The sequence below is a fragment of the Adiantum capillus-veneris genome, chromosome 2 (assembly GCF_014529385.1).
Source record: "Adiantum capillus-veneris isolate H3 chromosome 2, ASM1452938v2, whole genome shotgun sequence".
Lineage (NCBI taxonomy): Eukaryota > Viridiplantae > Streptophyta > Polypodiopsida > Polypodiales > Pteridaceae > Adiantum > Adiantum capillus-veneris.
In genome coordinates, this window is record NC_140932.1 from 167713859 (window position 1) to 167729946 (window position 16088).

General features: G+C 47.6%; 1 protein-coding gene across 4 annotated transcripts in view; it reads right to left on the reverse strand.

The window, feature by feature from the left end:
* LOC147464024 (uncharacterized) overlaps nt 1–16088 on the reverse strand; it is a 44517-nt gene that overhangs the window by 14635 nt on the left and 13794 nt on the right. The window lies entirely within an intron of this gene.

The following is a 16088-nucleotide window of genomic DNA, read 5'->3' on the forward strand; positions in this document are numbered from 1 at the left end:
CTCACAATAAGTATCCAAAGTATCTTCCTTGAAGCGCGCTGAGAGCTCGCTACAGCTGCTCTCCCCTCCGCCTCCCTGCTCGCCATCGCGCTCCCCCCTTCTTCCGCCCCTCCCCCTTGCTGCCTTCACCCGCTACCCACCTGCCCCCCCCCCCCCGGTTCCTGCTTGGCTGGTCTTGCCAGCACCTTCGACGTGCTCGGTCCAGCAGAAGGCCTTCGTTCGCCGACGTCACTTCGCCCCTTCTCCACAGCAACAGACACTGATGGAGGCTCATGCTCCACCTCAGAGGCACTCTCAAGAAGCCCCCTCGCCCGACCCAGAGAGCCCACCATCCGACTTGCTACTTTCGCCGACAAAGCAAGCGAGCCTCGCAACAGAAATGGAAAGCCTTCAGGCGAGTTCTGTTATCTGCAAGATTCTCGGCACGAGACCCAGCAGAGGAGAGGTGTGTGAATTTCTCCACGCCCGCCTTCTCGCAGAGGTGGGCAAGATCTTGGATGTTCAGTTCCTCGGACGCAGCTACTATCAGATAGAGTTCGAGACTTCCGAGATGGCATCCAAGGTCATCGCGATGAGCCCCTTGGCCATCCGAGCAGTTCGAGCTCACTTTCGACAATCGAGGCATGGTTTTGATCCAGCTACAGATGTTCTGGCAAAGGGGGCAGACCTTCCCATCTCTGTCTGCTTTCTTGGTTTGAGGAGAGAGTACCTCCCACTCTTATCCAGGATAGGCTCAGAGATAGGGCTAGTCCTGGAGACACCTCGCACGGCAGCCTCTATAGCTACCAAGGCAGCTGGCATCCCCTCAGTACGTGTTTTGGTTCGGGACACCCACACTCTCCCGAAGGTCATCCTGCTACCTCGGGTGAGTGGGGGTTGGTTTCATCAGAGCGTGGAGATTCAGGCCTCCCGAATTAGTGTTTCATTTGCAGACAGATGGGCCATTTGGCAAAGGTCTATCCTCGCAGGAGACCTCGACCCACAACGCATGCGCAGCCTCCCAAGGCTGAGCAAGCCCAACAGCCAGACACGCAGGACGCACACGCTGGTACTTCGACTGAGATCAGCGATCAGACAGCTGACGATTGGCAGCATGTGCCTGGCCGTCGCCGACAGGGGCAGGCTCGCCCCATTGCTCCCCGTGGTGGCCGTCCTTCTGCAGCTCAGCAGCATTGGGTTCCAATTGGGAACCATTTTGACCCCTTCAGCGGGTCCCGCCTGAGGAGGCCCCATCCACTTCAGTTCCTCCACCTCCACCCCTTCCTCCCTCAGACGCTACCTCCCCCGCCTCCTCCCCCTCCCCACCTCCACCTCCCGTCCCTCCTCTCTCCTCGGTGGGGCCCGCAACCTCATCTCCTGACCCCTCCACCACTCCTCCTCAGACGCAGGGGACTGGACACGCATCTGCCGCGAGGCGATCTCTTGGTAGTGCATTCCCTACGAGCCGTGTGGCTCGAGAGGGACAGCCCCACTTGAGGCCACCTTTTTTGGTGCAGACTTCTCCTTTTGCAGCAGTCCCTAGAGGTTTGACTAGCTTTGACATTCGCAGACGCTGGGACTTCTTCAACTACAGTTTCACACGGTTTCTAAGTGACTCTTCTCTTGACCTGGAGGAGGCTGGCTTGCCTTCGAGTCCATGTCCTCTTTCTTGTAGCTGGAGGAATTGAGGCTTTGGACACAACGCTGGGTTTCTCCTTTCCGCTGTGCGGTAGGCATCTCACATAGTGAACCCAACACACAGTTCTTGACTGGCTCCAAATTCAGGCTACTGAGTTCTCACACCAAACAGGGGAGTTAGGGGTGACAGATCTTGTGCATACACTTTGGCCTCTTCCCAAGTTCAGTGTGACGCCTCCGGATGCAGTGGGTTGCAGGCACATTGTGGTGCATTTGTTTGCTGACACTCAGAGCCCTCCTTGTTATGTATTTGTACATGAGGATTCTTGGACAGAGGATGTAGCCCTTCGGGCTGCACGCACGGCTTGGGCCTGGGCGGGACTTGCTCAGCTTAGTCAGCTATTCCTCCAGGAGTCTACGGTCCGCCTGGCTACAGCGAGAGAGGAGCAGTGTCTCTGACGGGGCGTTGCTTCCTTGCACAGCATGCAAGAGCAGCATCCAGACAGTCCTTGGTTGGAGGAGCAGTTGCCGCAGGCTCGCCAGGAGCTTGTCAGCACAGAGGAGAGGCGCCAAGAGTTTGCTTTTCATCAACAGGCATCTCAGTGGACCCAAGTGGGTGATAGAGTGACAGGGGCTTTCTTTGAGACAGTGGGGCCCCGACATGCGTATGCCAAGGTCAGCTAGTTGAGGAGGCCTGACGGATCAATTGCTTCAGAGCCAGAGGACATGCGTGCAGTTGCCACCGACTTTTACCGTGACCTATTGTCAACAGATCCTCAATCAGAGCGTCAGTATGCATGCAGAGAGCAGGTGTGGGCACAGATGCCTTGTCTTGTGACTCGGGAGATGCGCCAGAGGCTTGAGCTGCCTCTTCAATTAGAGGATCTCCACGCGGCCTTCAGAGCACTTCCCCGTGGTAGCTGTCCAGGTGAGGATGGTTTGACTCCCAGCTTTTCTTAGAGTAATGGGACTTGCTTGGTTCAGATCTCTGCACCGCTTTTCAGTACATCCTACACACAGGAGAGATGCCTGACAGCATGAGTGAGGGCCTGATTTACCTCATTCCCAAGGAGGGTGGCTCCTTGGATGAGATTCGACAGTGGCAGCCCATCACCATCCTCAACTCATCCTACAAAATTCTTGCCAAGGCTCTGAGTTTGAGGATCCAGCCACTTCTAGAGAGCATCATACATGGGACACAGACAGGTTTTGTCAAGGAGCGTAGTATCCTTGACAACATCTTTACTTTCTGGGAGGCATCTGTCCTAGCGCGCCTGTGTGGTGAGGATCTGGTGATACTTCTTCTCGATTTTGAGACGGCCTACCATACATTTGACTGGGATTTTTTGGAGGGCACTCTACGAAATTTGGGCTTCTCAGATGCCTGGATCAGAGGTGTGTCAGCTCTTTACAGACGGGCACACAGTCAGGTACTTTTGTCAGGTGGTAGAGGAGATAGTTTCATGCTCACATGTCCGGTCAGACAAGGCTGCCCTCTTGCCCCCTTCCTCTTTTTGTTCTATGTTGAGACGATGAGCAGGTTTTTCGTTTCACAGCAAGTTGGTCTCTATGGCTTGGCGCTCCCTATTCGGGGAGATGAGCTACTGGATGTTGAGTTTGCAGATGACTCAGCCTTGTACTTGAAGGGCCAGGAGGCCAACATTCACAGGTGTGAGCAGGCCCTTGAGACCTTTTGTTGTGCATCAGGCGCACTGATCAACTGGAGAAGAACATTGGCTTTCTCAGTTGGTAGTGCTCCTACGCCTGATTGGCTGCAAGGTGAGGGTTTCACAAGGATTCCCCCAGGGACTGCAGTTCGATACTTGGGCTGTCAGGTTGGCTTGGACTTGTCTCCTGAGCAGCAAATTGCTCCCCTCTTCCTGTCCAGCAGGAGGAAGTTGTTACTCTGGAGCTCCACACGAGTTTCTCTGGCTGGCAGAGTTGTAGTGGCCAACCAAGTGTTGTTGGCTACTATGTGGTACATCACTTCTTGTTGGATCTTTTCGAGTTCCTACATCAGCCAGGTTGAGAGGCTGATTAGGAACTTCCTTTGGCCAGGGCCTGACACTCGGAAGCCTAGGCCATAGTGGCCTGGCAGGTCACCACACTTCCTTGTTCTTAGGGAGGGTTGGGGATCATAGACCCAGCACAGAGAGTAGAGCCCTTCTTGGGAAGTTTGTTGTCAGAGGATTACTTCCGGGGCAAGAGCCCAGGAAGGAGTTTTTGCTTCAGCGGCTTAGTGCTAGAGTGCCTCAGGCTGGAGGCCCCTGGCGACCTTCGACCAGATGGATTTTCACAGAGATGCGCAGAGTTGGCCACAGCAGGAGACTAAAGGGCCGTTTCGCTGTGAGTCTGATCCGCTCCTGGGAACAACTACGGAGAGGCCTGGAGCAGCATCAGCCTAGTTGCACGGAGGAGCGCCTGAGACGGCTCCTTGTTTGGAACCCCATGCTTAGCATCAGAGAGGCCGCTTGGTTGGTAGTAGGTGTCACAAAGTGATGCCGTGGCTGCCCGAGAGGAAACCCTGATTGCTGCTGAAAACCCTAATTCTGGAAACCCTAACCCTAAAACCTGCAAACCCTAAAATCTGCCAAAAACCCTAAAAACAGCAGAAACCCTAACCCTAACCCTAAAAGGGCAGCAGGCTGAAATCCCAGAAAAAGCGCTGATATGCTGACGTGGCACCGTACGGCAAGGCCCGGAAATTCCGGAGTGCTTTTTGGCTGAATTTGTGTGGCTAGCTTTTGAATCTACGCAATTTGAGATAGAGAGAGAGAGAGAGAGAGAGAGAGAGAGAGAGAAAGAATATTTGCTTTATTTTCCTAAAGCTCTAGCGAGAGCTTGTGAGAGAAAAGAGTTTTGCTTTATTTTTGAAGCTTTTCGGGGCTCTACTTTTGGCATCCCTTGTAAACATTAAATAAGAGGTTTGGGCTCCCACTCTGCAGAGCATCTGGACGCAAAGTCTGAGAGTGAAACCCTAACCGCTCTCTTGTACTTTGAACACTGATTAATACATTAAGAAATACCGAAAGGGGAGCCAATCTTTGGGGCCTATATCTCTAGGCACGGAACTCCGTCGGGCCAGTGCAAATCTATTGTGAACTCTGAGCTGTTTTGAAGTGGTTATTTAATGCTGTCGTGATTGATTCTTGACTTGTAGTGTCCAAGTCTGTTACAATGCCTAGAGATATTGGCCCCAAAAACTGGCACCCCTTTCGGTAGTATTAATCAGTGTTCAAAGTACAAGAGAGCGGTTAGAGTTTCACGCTCAGCCTTTGCGTCCAGATGCTCTGCAGAGTGGGAGCCCAAACCACTTATTTAATGTTTACAAGGGATGCCAAAAGCAGAGCCCCGAAAAGCTTCAAAAATAAAGCAAAACTCTTTTCTCTCACAAGCTCTCTCTAGAGCTTTAGGAAAATAAAGCAAATATTCTCTCTCTCTCTTTCTATCTCAAATTGCGTAGATTCAAAAGCTGGCCACGCAAATTCAGCCAAAAAGCACTTCGCTGCTAGGGTTAGGGTTTAGGACAGGTTTTAGGGTTAGGGTTAGGGTTAGGGTTTTAGGGTTTGCAGGTTTTGGGGTCAAGGTTTCCAGAATTAGAATTTTCAGCAGCAGTCAGGGCTAGGGTTTCCCGCATGCTCTCGGGCAGACACGTCAGCATTTTGTGACATACCCCCCTCTTGAAAGCATAGTAATCGCCCTCGATTACGCCTGCAAAACATACAGAAGCCATAAACCGTCTTAGCAGACACTGACTATTAGTACATACGTACTAGGAACACACATCTAGCACATGTACCAATCGACAGTCACATCACACGACATCACAGGACATCACTAGACATCACAGGACATCACTAGACATCACGGGACATTCAACATTCATTCGGATCTTAGACCATGATTTATCGGCAATGTAGCTAGCAATCGCATCTAGATCCAATCGGGACCTCATCAATGTCCAATTGACTAACCCCTATTGCAACCATGTCTATTCGAGATCAATCAGACCAAAATGCTGCAGTCATTTCGTCTATCAGTTCCTGAACTTAAAAAAAGTCAAGAACAAATCAATATCATAATCAGGAATTCCATTTCATAAAGTCATACAACAGAATACTATCAGCTTTCAGTATCCCTGAAGCTCAAAGAGACATCAGTGACTTCTAGTATCTAAATCAAGGCATCTGTTGACAAAGGAGCGGAGTAACTCCCCTCTTCTGCATCCCACTGCACCAGATCTCTGAATTCTAGGTTCCATTTGGAGTAGACTATGCTAAACCAAAAGCATCAAGGTAAAGCTTCACAATCTGAGGAGTATCTGCTAGGTCCTCCTCCTCCATCCACTTCCCATCCAATGCAGGATAATTCTTGAACTTAACCAAGAACCGCCTTCGGACTTTACCTTTATTCTTCATATCCTTATGTGTCAAAATTTGTTAAGGAACAAGGATCTCCTCGTTTTCTTTCACTTCGGATTGCTCATCAGGCTCCCCATCATCAAGCACATCACCTTTAAAAGGTTTCAAGAGACTCACATGAAATGCATTGTGAATCCTCCAAGTATCTGGCAGTTTCAGTCGGAAGGAGACATCATTTATCTTTTCAATGATCTGGAAAGGTCCGTAGTATCACATACTAAGCTTTGGAAAAAGCCTCTCCTTTCCCTTTTTCTTTCTCAAGCGTGCCTTCTCAAAACGTAAGAGCACCCAATCATCCTCCTTCAATTTCAAGTCGCAACGATGGCGATCCGCTGTCTTTTTCTGTCGTTCTTGAGACTTCTACAAAGTCTCGCAAACCTTGGCAAAAGCCGTATCTAAGTCTCGCGTATATTCATCCGCTTCAAAAATCTTATCTTTCGTGCTTAGGAAGGGTGGAACCTTTGCAGCACCTTCAACAATCTCAAATGGCGCCTTCCCCGTCGAAGAGTGTATCGTGTTATTGTAGGCAAGTTCCACCAAAGGTAGGTACTTTTCCCATTGAGTCTTCCGATCCGAGATATAAGACTTCAATAAATCTAGAACCACTGAATTTGCAATCTCGATTGCCCATCAATCTGTGGCTTGAGGGTTCGAGGATATGATCGACCAGTATGCCACAGATACAGATTTTGCAGACGTTTTCACACGGATACGGGATGGGAAGACAGTAGCGGGATATTCCATTCGGGATGGCTACTTGATGAGAAAAACCATGTTGTGCGTTACACAGTCGTTGAGAGAAAAGGTTATGACTGAATGCCACTGTCCACCTTTCCGCGGCATTGCTACCACCACGAAAGGGGTAGAGAGATACTTCTTTTGGCCGAGACTCAAGAAGGATGTGGAAGAGTTTGTACGCAGTTGCTTAGTATGCCAGAAGGTCAAGTTTGACACGCATAGAGCACAGGGATTGTTACAGCCTTTACCCATACCCACCCGCCCTTGGAAAAGTATTACAATGGATTTCAATTTTGATCTCCCAAAAACACAGAGTGGTCACAATGGTATCTGGACTGTTATCGACAGATTTAGCAAACAGGCTCATTTCATTCCAGTGAAGAAAACAATCAAGCCGGATCACTTAGCGAGACTGTTTGTGGCCCAAATTTTCAGATTACATGGCATGCCTGAGACGATTGTCTCCCGACAGAAACCCCAGATTTACGAGTTTGTTTTGGAAGGCAATTTGGGAGAACATTGGCACGCGGTTGAAGTTCTCGTCATCGTTCCACCCGCAGACTAACGGGCAATCTGAGATTGCCAATTCAGTGGTTTTAGATTTATTGAAGTCTTATATCTAGGATCAAAAGACTCAATGGGAAAAGTACTTACCTTTGGTGGAATTTGCCTACAATAACACGATACACTCTTCGACGGGGAAGGCGCCATTTGAGATTATTGAAGGTGTTGCGAAGGTTTCACCCTTCCTAAGCACAAAAGATAAGATTTTTGAAGCGGATAATATACGCGAGACTTAGATATGGCTTTTGCCAAAGTTCGCGAGGCTTTGCAGAAATCTCACGAACGACAGGAAAAGGCAGCGGATCGCCATCGTCGCGACTTGAAATTGAAGGAGGATGATTGGGTGCTCTTACGTTCTGAGTAGGCACGTTTGAGAAGAAAAAAGGGAAAGGAGAGGCTTTTTCCAAAGCTTAGTATGCGATACTACGAACCTTTCCAGATCACTGAAAAGATAAATGATGTCTCCTTCCGACTGAAACTGCCAGATACTTGGAGGATTCACAATGCATTTCATGTGAGTCTCTTGAAACCTTTTAAAGGTGATGTGCCTGATGATGGGGAGCCTGATGAGCAACGCGAAATGGAAGAAAACGAGGAGATCCTTGTTCCTGAACAGATTTTGGCGCAGAAGGACACGAAGAAAGGTAAAGTCCGAAGGCGGTTCTTGGTTAAGTTCAAGAACTATCCTACATTGGATGCGAAGTGGACGGAGGAGGAGGACCTAGCAGATACTCTCGGATTGTGAAACTTTACCTCGATGCTTTTGGTTTAGCATAGTCTACTCCAAATGGAACCCAGAATTCAGCTTGGCCGGAGATCTAGTGCAGTGGGATGCACAAGAGGGGAGTTACTCCGCTCCTTTGTCAACAGATGCCTCGATTTTGATACTAAAGTCACTGATGTCTCTTTGAGCTTCAGGGATACTGAGAGCTGACAGTATTCTGTTGTATGACTTTATGAAATGGAATTCCTAATTATGATACTGATTTGTTCTTGACTTCTTTTAGGTGCAGGAACTGATAGACGAAATGACTGCAGCATTTTGGTCTGATTGATCTCGAATAGACATGGTTGCAATAGGGGTTAGTCAATCGGACATCGATAAGGTCCCGATTGGATCTAGATGCGATTGCTAGCTACATTGCCGATAAATCATGATCTAAGATCCGAATGAATGTTGAATGTCATGTGATGTCTTGTGATGTCTAATGATGTCCTGTGATGTCGTGTGATGTGACTGTTGATTGGTACATGTGCTAGATGTGTGTTCCTAGTACGTAGGTACTAACAGTTAGTGTCTGCTAAGACGGTTTTTGGCCTCTGTCTGTTTTGCAGGCGTAATCGAGGGCGATTACAATGCTTTCAAGAGGGGGGTATGTCACAAAGTGATGACGTGGCTGCCCGAGAGGAAACCCTGACTGCTGCTGAAAACCCTAATTCTGGAAACCCTAACCCTAAAACCTGCAAGCCCTAAAATCTGCCAAAAACCCTAAAAACAGTAAAAACCCTAACCCTAACCCTAAAAGCACAACAGACTGAAAACCCGGAAAAAGCATTGATATGCTGACGCGGCAACGTACGGCAAGGCCAGTGCTTTTTGGCTGAATTTGCGTGGCCAGCTTTTGAATCTACGCAATTTGATATATATATATATATATATATATATATATATATATAGAGAGAGAGAGAGAGAGAGAATATTTGCTTTATTTTCCTAAAGCTCTAGAGAGAGCTTGTGAGAGAAAAGAGTTTTGCTTTATTTTTGAAGCTTTCCGGGGCTCTGCTTTTGGCATCTCTTGTAAACATTAAATAAGTGGTTTGGGCTCCCACTCTGCAGAGCATCCGGATGCAGAGTCTGAGAGTGAGAACCCGACCCACTCTTGTACTTTGAACTCTGATTAATACATAAAGAAATACCGAAAGGGGTGCCAATCTTTGGGGCCAATATCTCTAGGCACGGAACTCCGTTGGACCAGTGCAAATCTATTGTGAACTATGAACTGTTTTGAAGTGGTTATTTGGTGCTGTTGTGATTGATTCTTGACTTGGAGTGTCCAAGTCTGTTACAGTAGGCCTCATGTTTCTTGGGGTCCCATGGCAGAACGTCCAGCACGCACTTTAGGTGACTAGCTACAGTTTTCAAGCTTATTAGAGGAGCTTTAGAGCATCCAGCTACAGGGCATGAGAGGGGTGTAAAGCATGTGTCAGGACATCACAGAGGCAGTACCAGCTAAGTGGCTCACACCTCTCGAGTTAGCAGCGCCCAGATGGATGGGAGCCTTTATGCGACTAGAGGTTCTCATCGCAATTCGGGCTTGCTTAGAGACTGTTCCCTCCCTATTTTTCGAGCTACAAGACGAGGGTCGTTTACACCGAGTTTCAATAGAGGCCCCACAGGTGGCAAAGTGCTGTTTTCAAAGGATCCGAGTTGTGGGCATCTGTGGGAGGACTTACGTCATAGATCTTGACCTAGCAGCTCTTGAGACTGGCCACTGGAGGTTGTGGGCTTGGGAGTGCTATCCACTAGCACGAGTGCAGTGGCATCCTGGAGAGTGGTTTTGGAGGGACTCTTTCTCCTCAGCCGACCATCTAGGTGTCCCTTTATTTCAGTTTTCTGTTGGACTGGGACGTCACATACAGGCAGCACGGAGAGAGGCTCGTCTTGCTGCAGCACCTCATTGGCAGGAGGAGGGTCTCACAGCTGAGTTCTTGTCAGTTTTTTGAGCGAGGTTGTGGGACTCCAGACAGCCGCGGCGAGTCGTTTGTTCCTATGGCTGGTTGCACATCGAGCTACAACAATTGGGAGCCAGCTTGTACATAGTGGTGTCTCGGCAGCATGCGCAGCTTGTGACCATCCTGTGGAGAGTCAACGCCATTGTCTTTGGGATTGTCCTTTGGCACAGTAGGTTTGGCTTTGTGTCCTTCAGCTGATGCCAGCTCTCTCCACGGCACGGCACTACACTTGGGGGGCAACTGCTTGGTCCACTCTCACGGGCCGGCACTTGAGTTTGAGCTATCCTCCACCAGCAGGATGATAGTGATGCAAGGGGATCGACCTACACTCCAGCCTGTTACAGAGCTTACTCCACAAGAGTGGTGCAGCGAGAGAGAGGAGTGTTGGGAGCTCATCTACGGCCTGACACTTTGGTTCATTTGGCGGGCCCGCAGGGTGTGCTGAGATGGCGCTACCATCCACCTATGTGGCTTTTCCCTCCTCCCATCTCTTGATTTAGCCTCATTGTACATATGTTGTTTTTCATTGGGAGAATCTCCCCCTTATGATTGTTGTAGCCCTCTCTAGTAGAGGTGGTTATAGCCCTATGGGCAGTTTCATTAAATAATAGAAGAATCTTTTTCTATTAAAAAAAAGTATCTTCCTCGATCATCCGAAGATGATTCCAATCGGTGACCACATCACGTTCGTACCCCTAAGTGAGCCAAGAGGAAGTGAAAAGCCGCTTAAGTTGCAGCCACTTCGTCGGTGCTTCCCTTCGTAATAAAAGAGTGGACCACCAAGTCTGTACATTTCCTTTCAAATAGGATGCTGCCCTCTGAACCTTGGAGTGCTATGAATAGCGCCCTCCTGAGTAAGCTATGTCAAACTGTTGAATAAAAGCGAGGACCTTATGGGTATCTCGGAAGCCTAAAACAGTATCAAACTTTAGTGCTTGTCCACCCTCCTTGAAATCTTTGGTTTTCTTGCTCTTGTCCTCGAGAAAGACATGACGGTTGGCTCTATAAAAATACATCCTGTTAGAATAAAACATAGGTTTATTGGAGTCTGAACTCTCTAAAGAGGATGAAGCCTCCTTAAAACTACCTGAATATTTACGGGATCTTCGGTAGAATTTGCTCTTCTTAGCCTTCTTCTTGTTCTTTCTGAGTCTTTGGGTCTTTCGTCGTTTCTTGTCCTTTCTGTCCTCATCACTGGAATCAAAGGAGGAAGAGCTGTCAAAACTATCAGAAGAGGATGAGGACCAACTGGACACATCCTCAAAGCGTGCATGCTTCTTTGTCTTTCGTGCATTTGCAAAAGTAAACTTGTGACCAAGTAGCCAAGGTAATCTGTTGATCTACTGTGTTTATTTGAACGCTTCTTGGTCTTCAAGAGTTGGTTAAGTCGTCTTTCGACTATGTCATCAAGTTCATCTTCAGTGTACACACACGGAATGGGTGCTTTCTTCAAAGCTGACTTCAAAGGTGAATCGAAATTTGGATGAATTTATGATAAATAAAGATTATGATTATGATTATGACTAAGATTAAGATTATGAGATTGGGTGTATGCACGACACCACAAGCAAGATCCAATGACCTTTTATAGGCATGGACTAAGACTGAGATCTTGGGCGTGTGATCGATACCACAAGCAAGATCCAATGACCTTTTATAGGTATTGGCTGAGAAACTGGCCATAAGACAAATCTTCAGACACACCCGAGGTGTCTGCAACTAGCTTTTATGTGTGCACGCCACACGGTCATCATGACACAAGAATGCATGACTGATTTTGAGATTTTAAGTTGCAAGTATGGGCATTTTATTGTATCCTGCAATCAAAGACAATTGCTTTGATTTTAGAAGTTGGTATGTGATGGGTTTTAGGGTTACGGCCTCTGCATCAAGGTCATAGATGCATCGGATCAATGCGTTCATTTGGCCCCGCCCCAGACTCACTCCCCCTAGAAAGGTGGTCCATGCTAATCTCTTGGTCAAAGCCAGAATCCTCTGTGCCATGAGTAGTTTTCTCTGTGTGGAATTTGTATCTAAAGACATCTGCCTCATGCTAGGAACATTTGTGTGACCTTCGGGTCATGGACTAACTTGATTGAGTTTTACAGGAACCGGCCGAGAGGCCTAAGGTCTAGAAGAAACAAAAGAAATCCCAACTTAAAAAGTCATGATGGGTGGCCCAAAGAAAATCAAGGGTAGGAATTAATAATCGTAACCCCTACCAACTTATGGAGCACTAGCCAAGGGGCCTAAAACCCAAAAATCAAAAACTTGAATTCCGGAGCTGATTTCCACAAATCGCGTTGACCTGCCACGTGGCACTGCTGTACGGATTTCCACGCTTTTTGCTGGCTGCTTCGCAAAGAGCATCTAGATGCACAGTCTCGGAGAGAGTTGACGCTCGGGAGTTGTACTTTGCGAAGTGTAATAATAACGAAATTCCAGAAGGAGCGCCAATCTTTGGGGCCAATGCGTCTTGGGCTCAGAACTCTGCAGTGCTATGTCGTCTACTCTCTCTTTAGTTCACAGTTATTCAAGTATTTTTAAGTTCTAAAAGTGTTGCCAAGTGTGTAGATTGCAGTTATTTCTGTGTTTTCGTCCGATACCTCATAGGAAGTGATTACACACACACACAGAGATCATTTTACCACCAAAAGGGATCTTGCCTCAAGCATCAAGTTACAAATGAGACTCACTTTGCAGGAAGTATAGTAAGACTTGGCAACAAGGGCTCCGGCAGTTTATACAAGAAGTTGCGCCATTATTTTACGAGTAATCGCAAAGATAAGGCATAATTTACGTGGGTCTAGGTATGATTGAAGAGTCGTAGACCACAAGAAGTTTCCATTTGTTACTTCCTACCCATCACATCTTATTATGCTCCTCCGAAGAAACAGTCGGCGTGTACAGCTGCGGATGAGGAAATCTGGGAGTTTTCGATGAATAGATATGTGATACTTCTAGGTGACTTTCACACTAGGAATGACCATCATTAGGTGCCCTTGTATGATACTTCAAAGGAGGTGCTGCAAGAGATAGAGCCACATGATGCGAACATTGTGAGAGCTTCACAAGATGCAAAAGAGGTGACAGATTATTGTAGATATCTATCAGAGATGGGAACAGCACATGGTTTTGCCATTCTTAATGGACTAGACAATGGCCACGGTTTGGGAGACTTGCTTGTCATCCTTTGCGACATGAGGATGAGGGAAGCATAGTGGATTATAATCTGGTCCCTCCAGAGCTGATTACATAAATTGGTGACTTTTGAGATATCATCTAGACAAATTGGAGAGGCTACTGATCACTCGTGTCTCTCTTCCACACTCGACTGTTCATACACTTAAGAGGCCACATGCAATACACACATCTCCTCAATATCAATTCAATAGAGAGACCAACAGGGTGTATATGATGGAGATCTTTTGATCTATATATTACACGGATTCTCACATATTGCTGGAGGAGCTGACACAGCAATTGTTTAAGGCCATACTACATAGTACGTACATACTTAACCGAGAGGGTGGCTTTTCCACATTCACATGGTTCAAAGAGACAGCAGCATAACATTGTTCCTCAAAAAAGTTGGTATGATGATGGGTGAGAACTATACTAGATGAAACCAAGGTAAGCCCTAATTCACCCTTATACTCAAGGTAGTCACCCACAAGACAATATAACCATCAGCTCCATCATGCATAGTATTGACTAAATACTACGACATTCCCACTAACGTCGTGAGTGCCCAATAGTGGGTGTAGAACTAGGTACCAATCTCTCTCTCTCTCTCTCTCTCTCTCTCTCTCTCTCTCTCTCTCTCTCTCTCTCTCTCTCTCGGATTGCTTTCCGACGCCTTGTGCGACAGAAGAAGCGAGCTTACCTAGCTCAGATGGAGGGAGACTTATATCAAATGTTCTTGAGTAGGGACTCAGGAGAGGCATGGCGACTCTTCCATGAGCACTCTCCTCCTCCAGTGATTACTTCACCTGATGTGTGGGGCCACTATGCGACATCATTATATACAGTTCCTGGACAGGAACCCCTTCCAGACCCTACCAAGCCTTGCCCAGCTATGAGCACTTTCTTTACCTCTAAGATGGTACAAAAGGCCATCGAGACAGGATGAGGACCGGGAAGGCATATGATCATGACGGTCTAGTAGCGGAGCACTTTATACATGCCAGGGATATGCTGATGGAGGTTCTCGCAGTGTTGTTCAATCGTGCCATGTGTGAGGGGTTACCTGAGACTTGGAGGTTGTCTAATATTGTGCCCATCCTCAAGGCTGGTGACCCTACAGAGCCTGGGAACTACCGCACTATTATGGTTGGACACACATTGGCACGGTTGTATGCATCTATTCTGGAGCAACACATGAGTAATTGGGCAGAGGGCGAGGGTGTACGAGCAAAGGGTCAGGCCAGCTTCAGGAGGGGTTTCTCCACTCTTGATCATATTCTGACACTCAGGACCATCATTGAGGAGGGCAGAGCACATGGGAGACGGATTTATTGTAGCTTTGTGGATTTTCGCAAAGCATTTGACATGGTACCAAGAGCTCGATTGATGCGCAAACTACAAGAGATGGGGGTGCCCATAGAGGTGATTTGGGGGATTATGGCTTTGTACAGATCAGTGATGGGACATGTACGCACTCCGGAAGGGGTATCTGATTTAGTTCACTCTACTATTTGGAGTGAAACAGGGCTGCCCATTGTCTTCTATTCTATTTGGTATGTATGTTGATGAGGTGTCTGATTACATTGACAGAGAGGGTGACAGGGGTGCCCAGCTGGCATGCACGTGGATCCCATTGTTGCTATATGCTGATGATATTGTGCTGATATCTGACTCACCAAAAGGTATGCAACGACATTTGGATGCACTACGCAGTTTTGCAAAGGATAGTGGATTGCCAAGGTTATGGTGTTTAACACCACAACGCAATGGGTCAGGAGATCAGTACCTACTTTCAAATATGGTCAGGAGATTGTGGAGTATACAGATGCATACACTTTACCTGGGGGTAGTCTTTACTGGGCCGAGATTTTCTTTGAGAAGAGCAGCAAAGACTAGACTAACTAGAGTTGGTGCAGCTCTGGGAGGAATGGAGAGGATGTGTTCGCAGGTTCAGTTCCAGGAACCTAGGACAAAGTTATGGCTCTTTGATACTTTGGTTGCCTCTACTATGTTCTATGGGGTGCAGGTTTGGGGACCTTTTGTAGGCCAGGATGGTTGGAGGCGTATGGAGAAGCCCTGGTATCTATGATCTCTCGGCTGATTAGAGCCAAGGCTTCCGTACCGCATGATATCATTCGAGCGGAATTACCTGCCCCCCCTATGGAGATTGAGGCGCTCACCAGATCAGTCTCCTTTGTACACAGTCTGTGGGATACTACTAGAGACAGATATGCCAGGGTGGCTCTAGAGTCCTCCAGACAATTAGCTCTTAATGGGGATACATCATGCTGGTATGCACAAATGGCATCATGGTTTCAAACACATGGTTTCACCATGGACATATTTCCTCTTTTTCAATACTCTCTACAAGCACCCTTGAGGTCTCTGACGCGGGTAGAGATTAATAGACTCATACGTCAGGATCTGATCCAGCTAGACACGAGGAGGACATGGATAGCTGATACACGAGTTGGGCACAAAGATGGCTTTCTATAGAGAGCATCTTCTCCACCTCACGAGGGATGGGTTTGTGATTCGACCTAGCTATATGGACACGCATCTTTCTCATGGTTTGCGTTGTGCCATTGGCCAGATACGCACGTCCTCACATCAGCTCGTGATTGAGACTGGCAGATTCAGAGGGACACCAGCAGATACAAGATATGCCGCTTATGCCATCTAGAGCCAGAGACAGAGGTACATTACATATGTCATTGCACAGTGTACTATGAGATACGAGGCTGTTTTCATTGTCTATTCAGAGAAAATTTTGGGCCTCTATCTAGGGTCATGAGTTACGAGGATCAGAGATGTCTTGGGCTATATCTA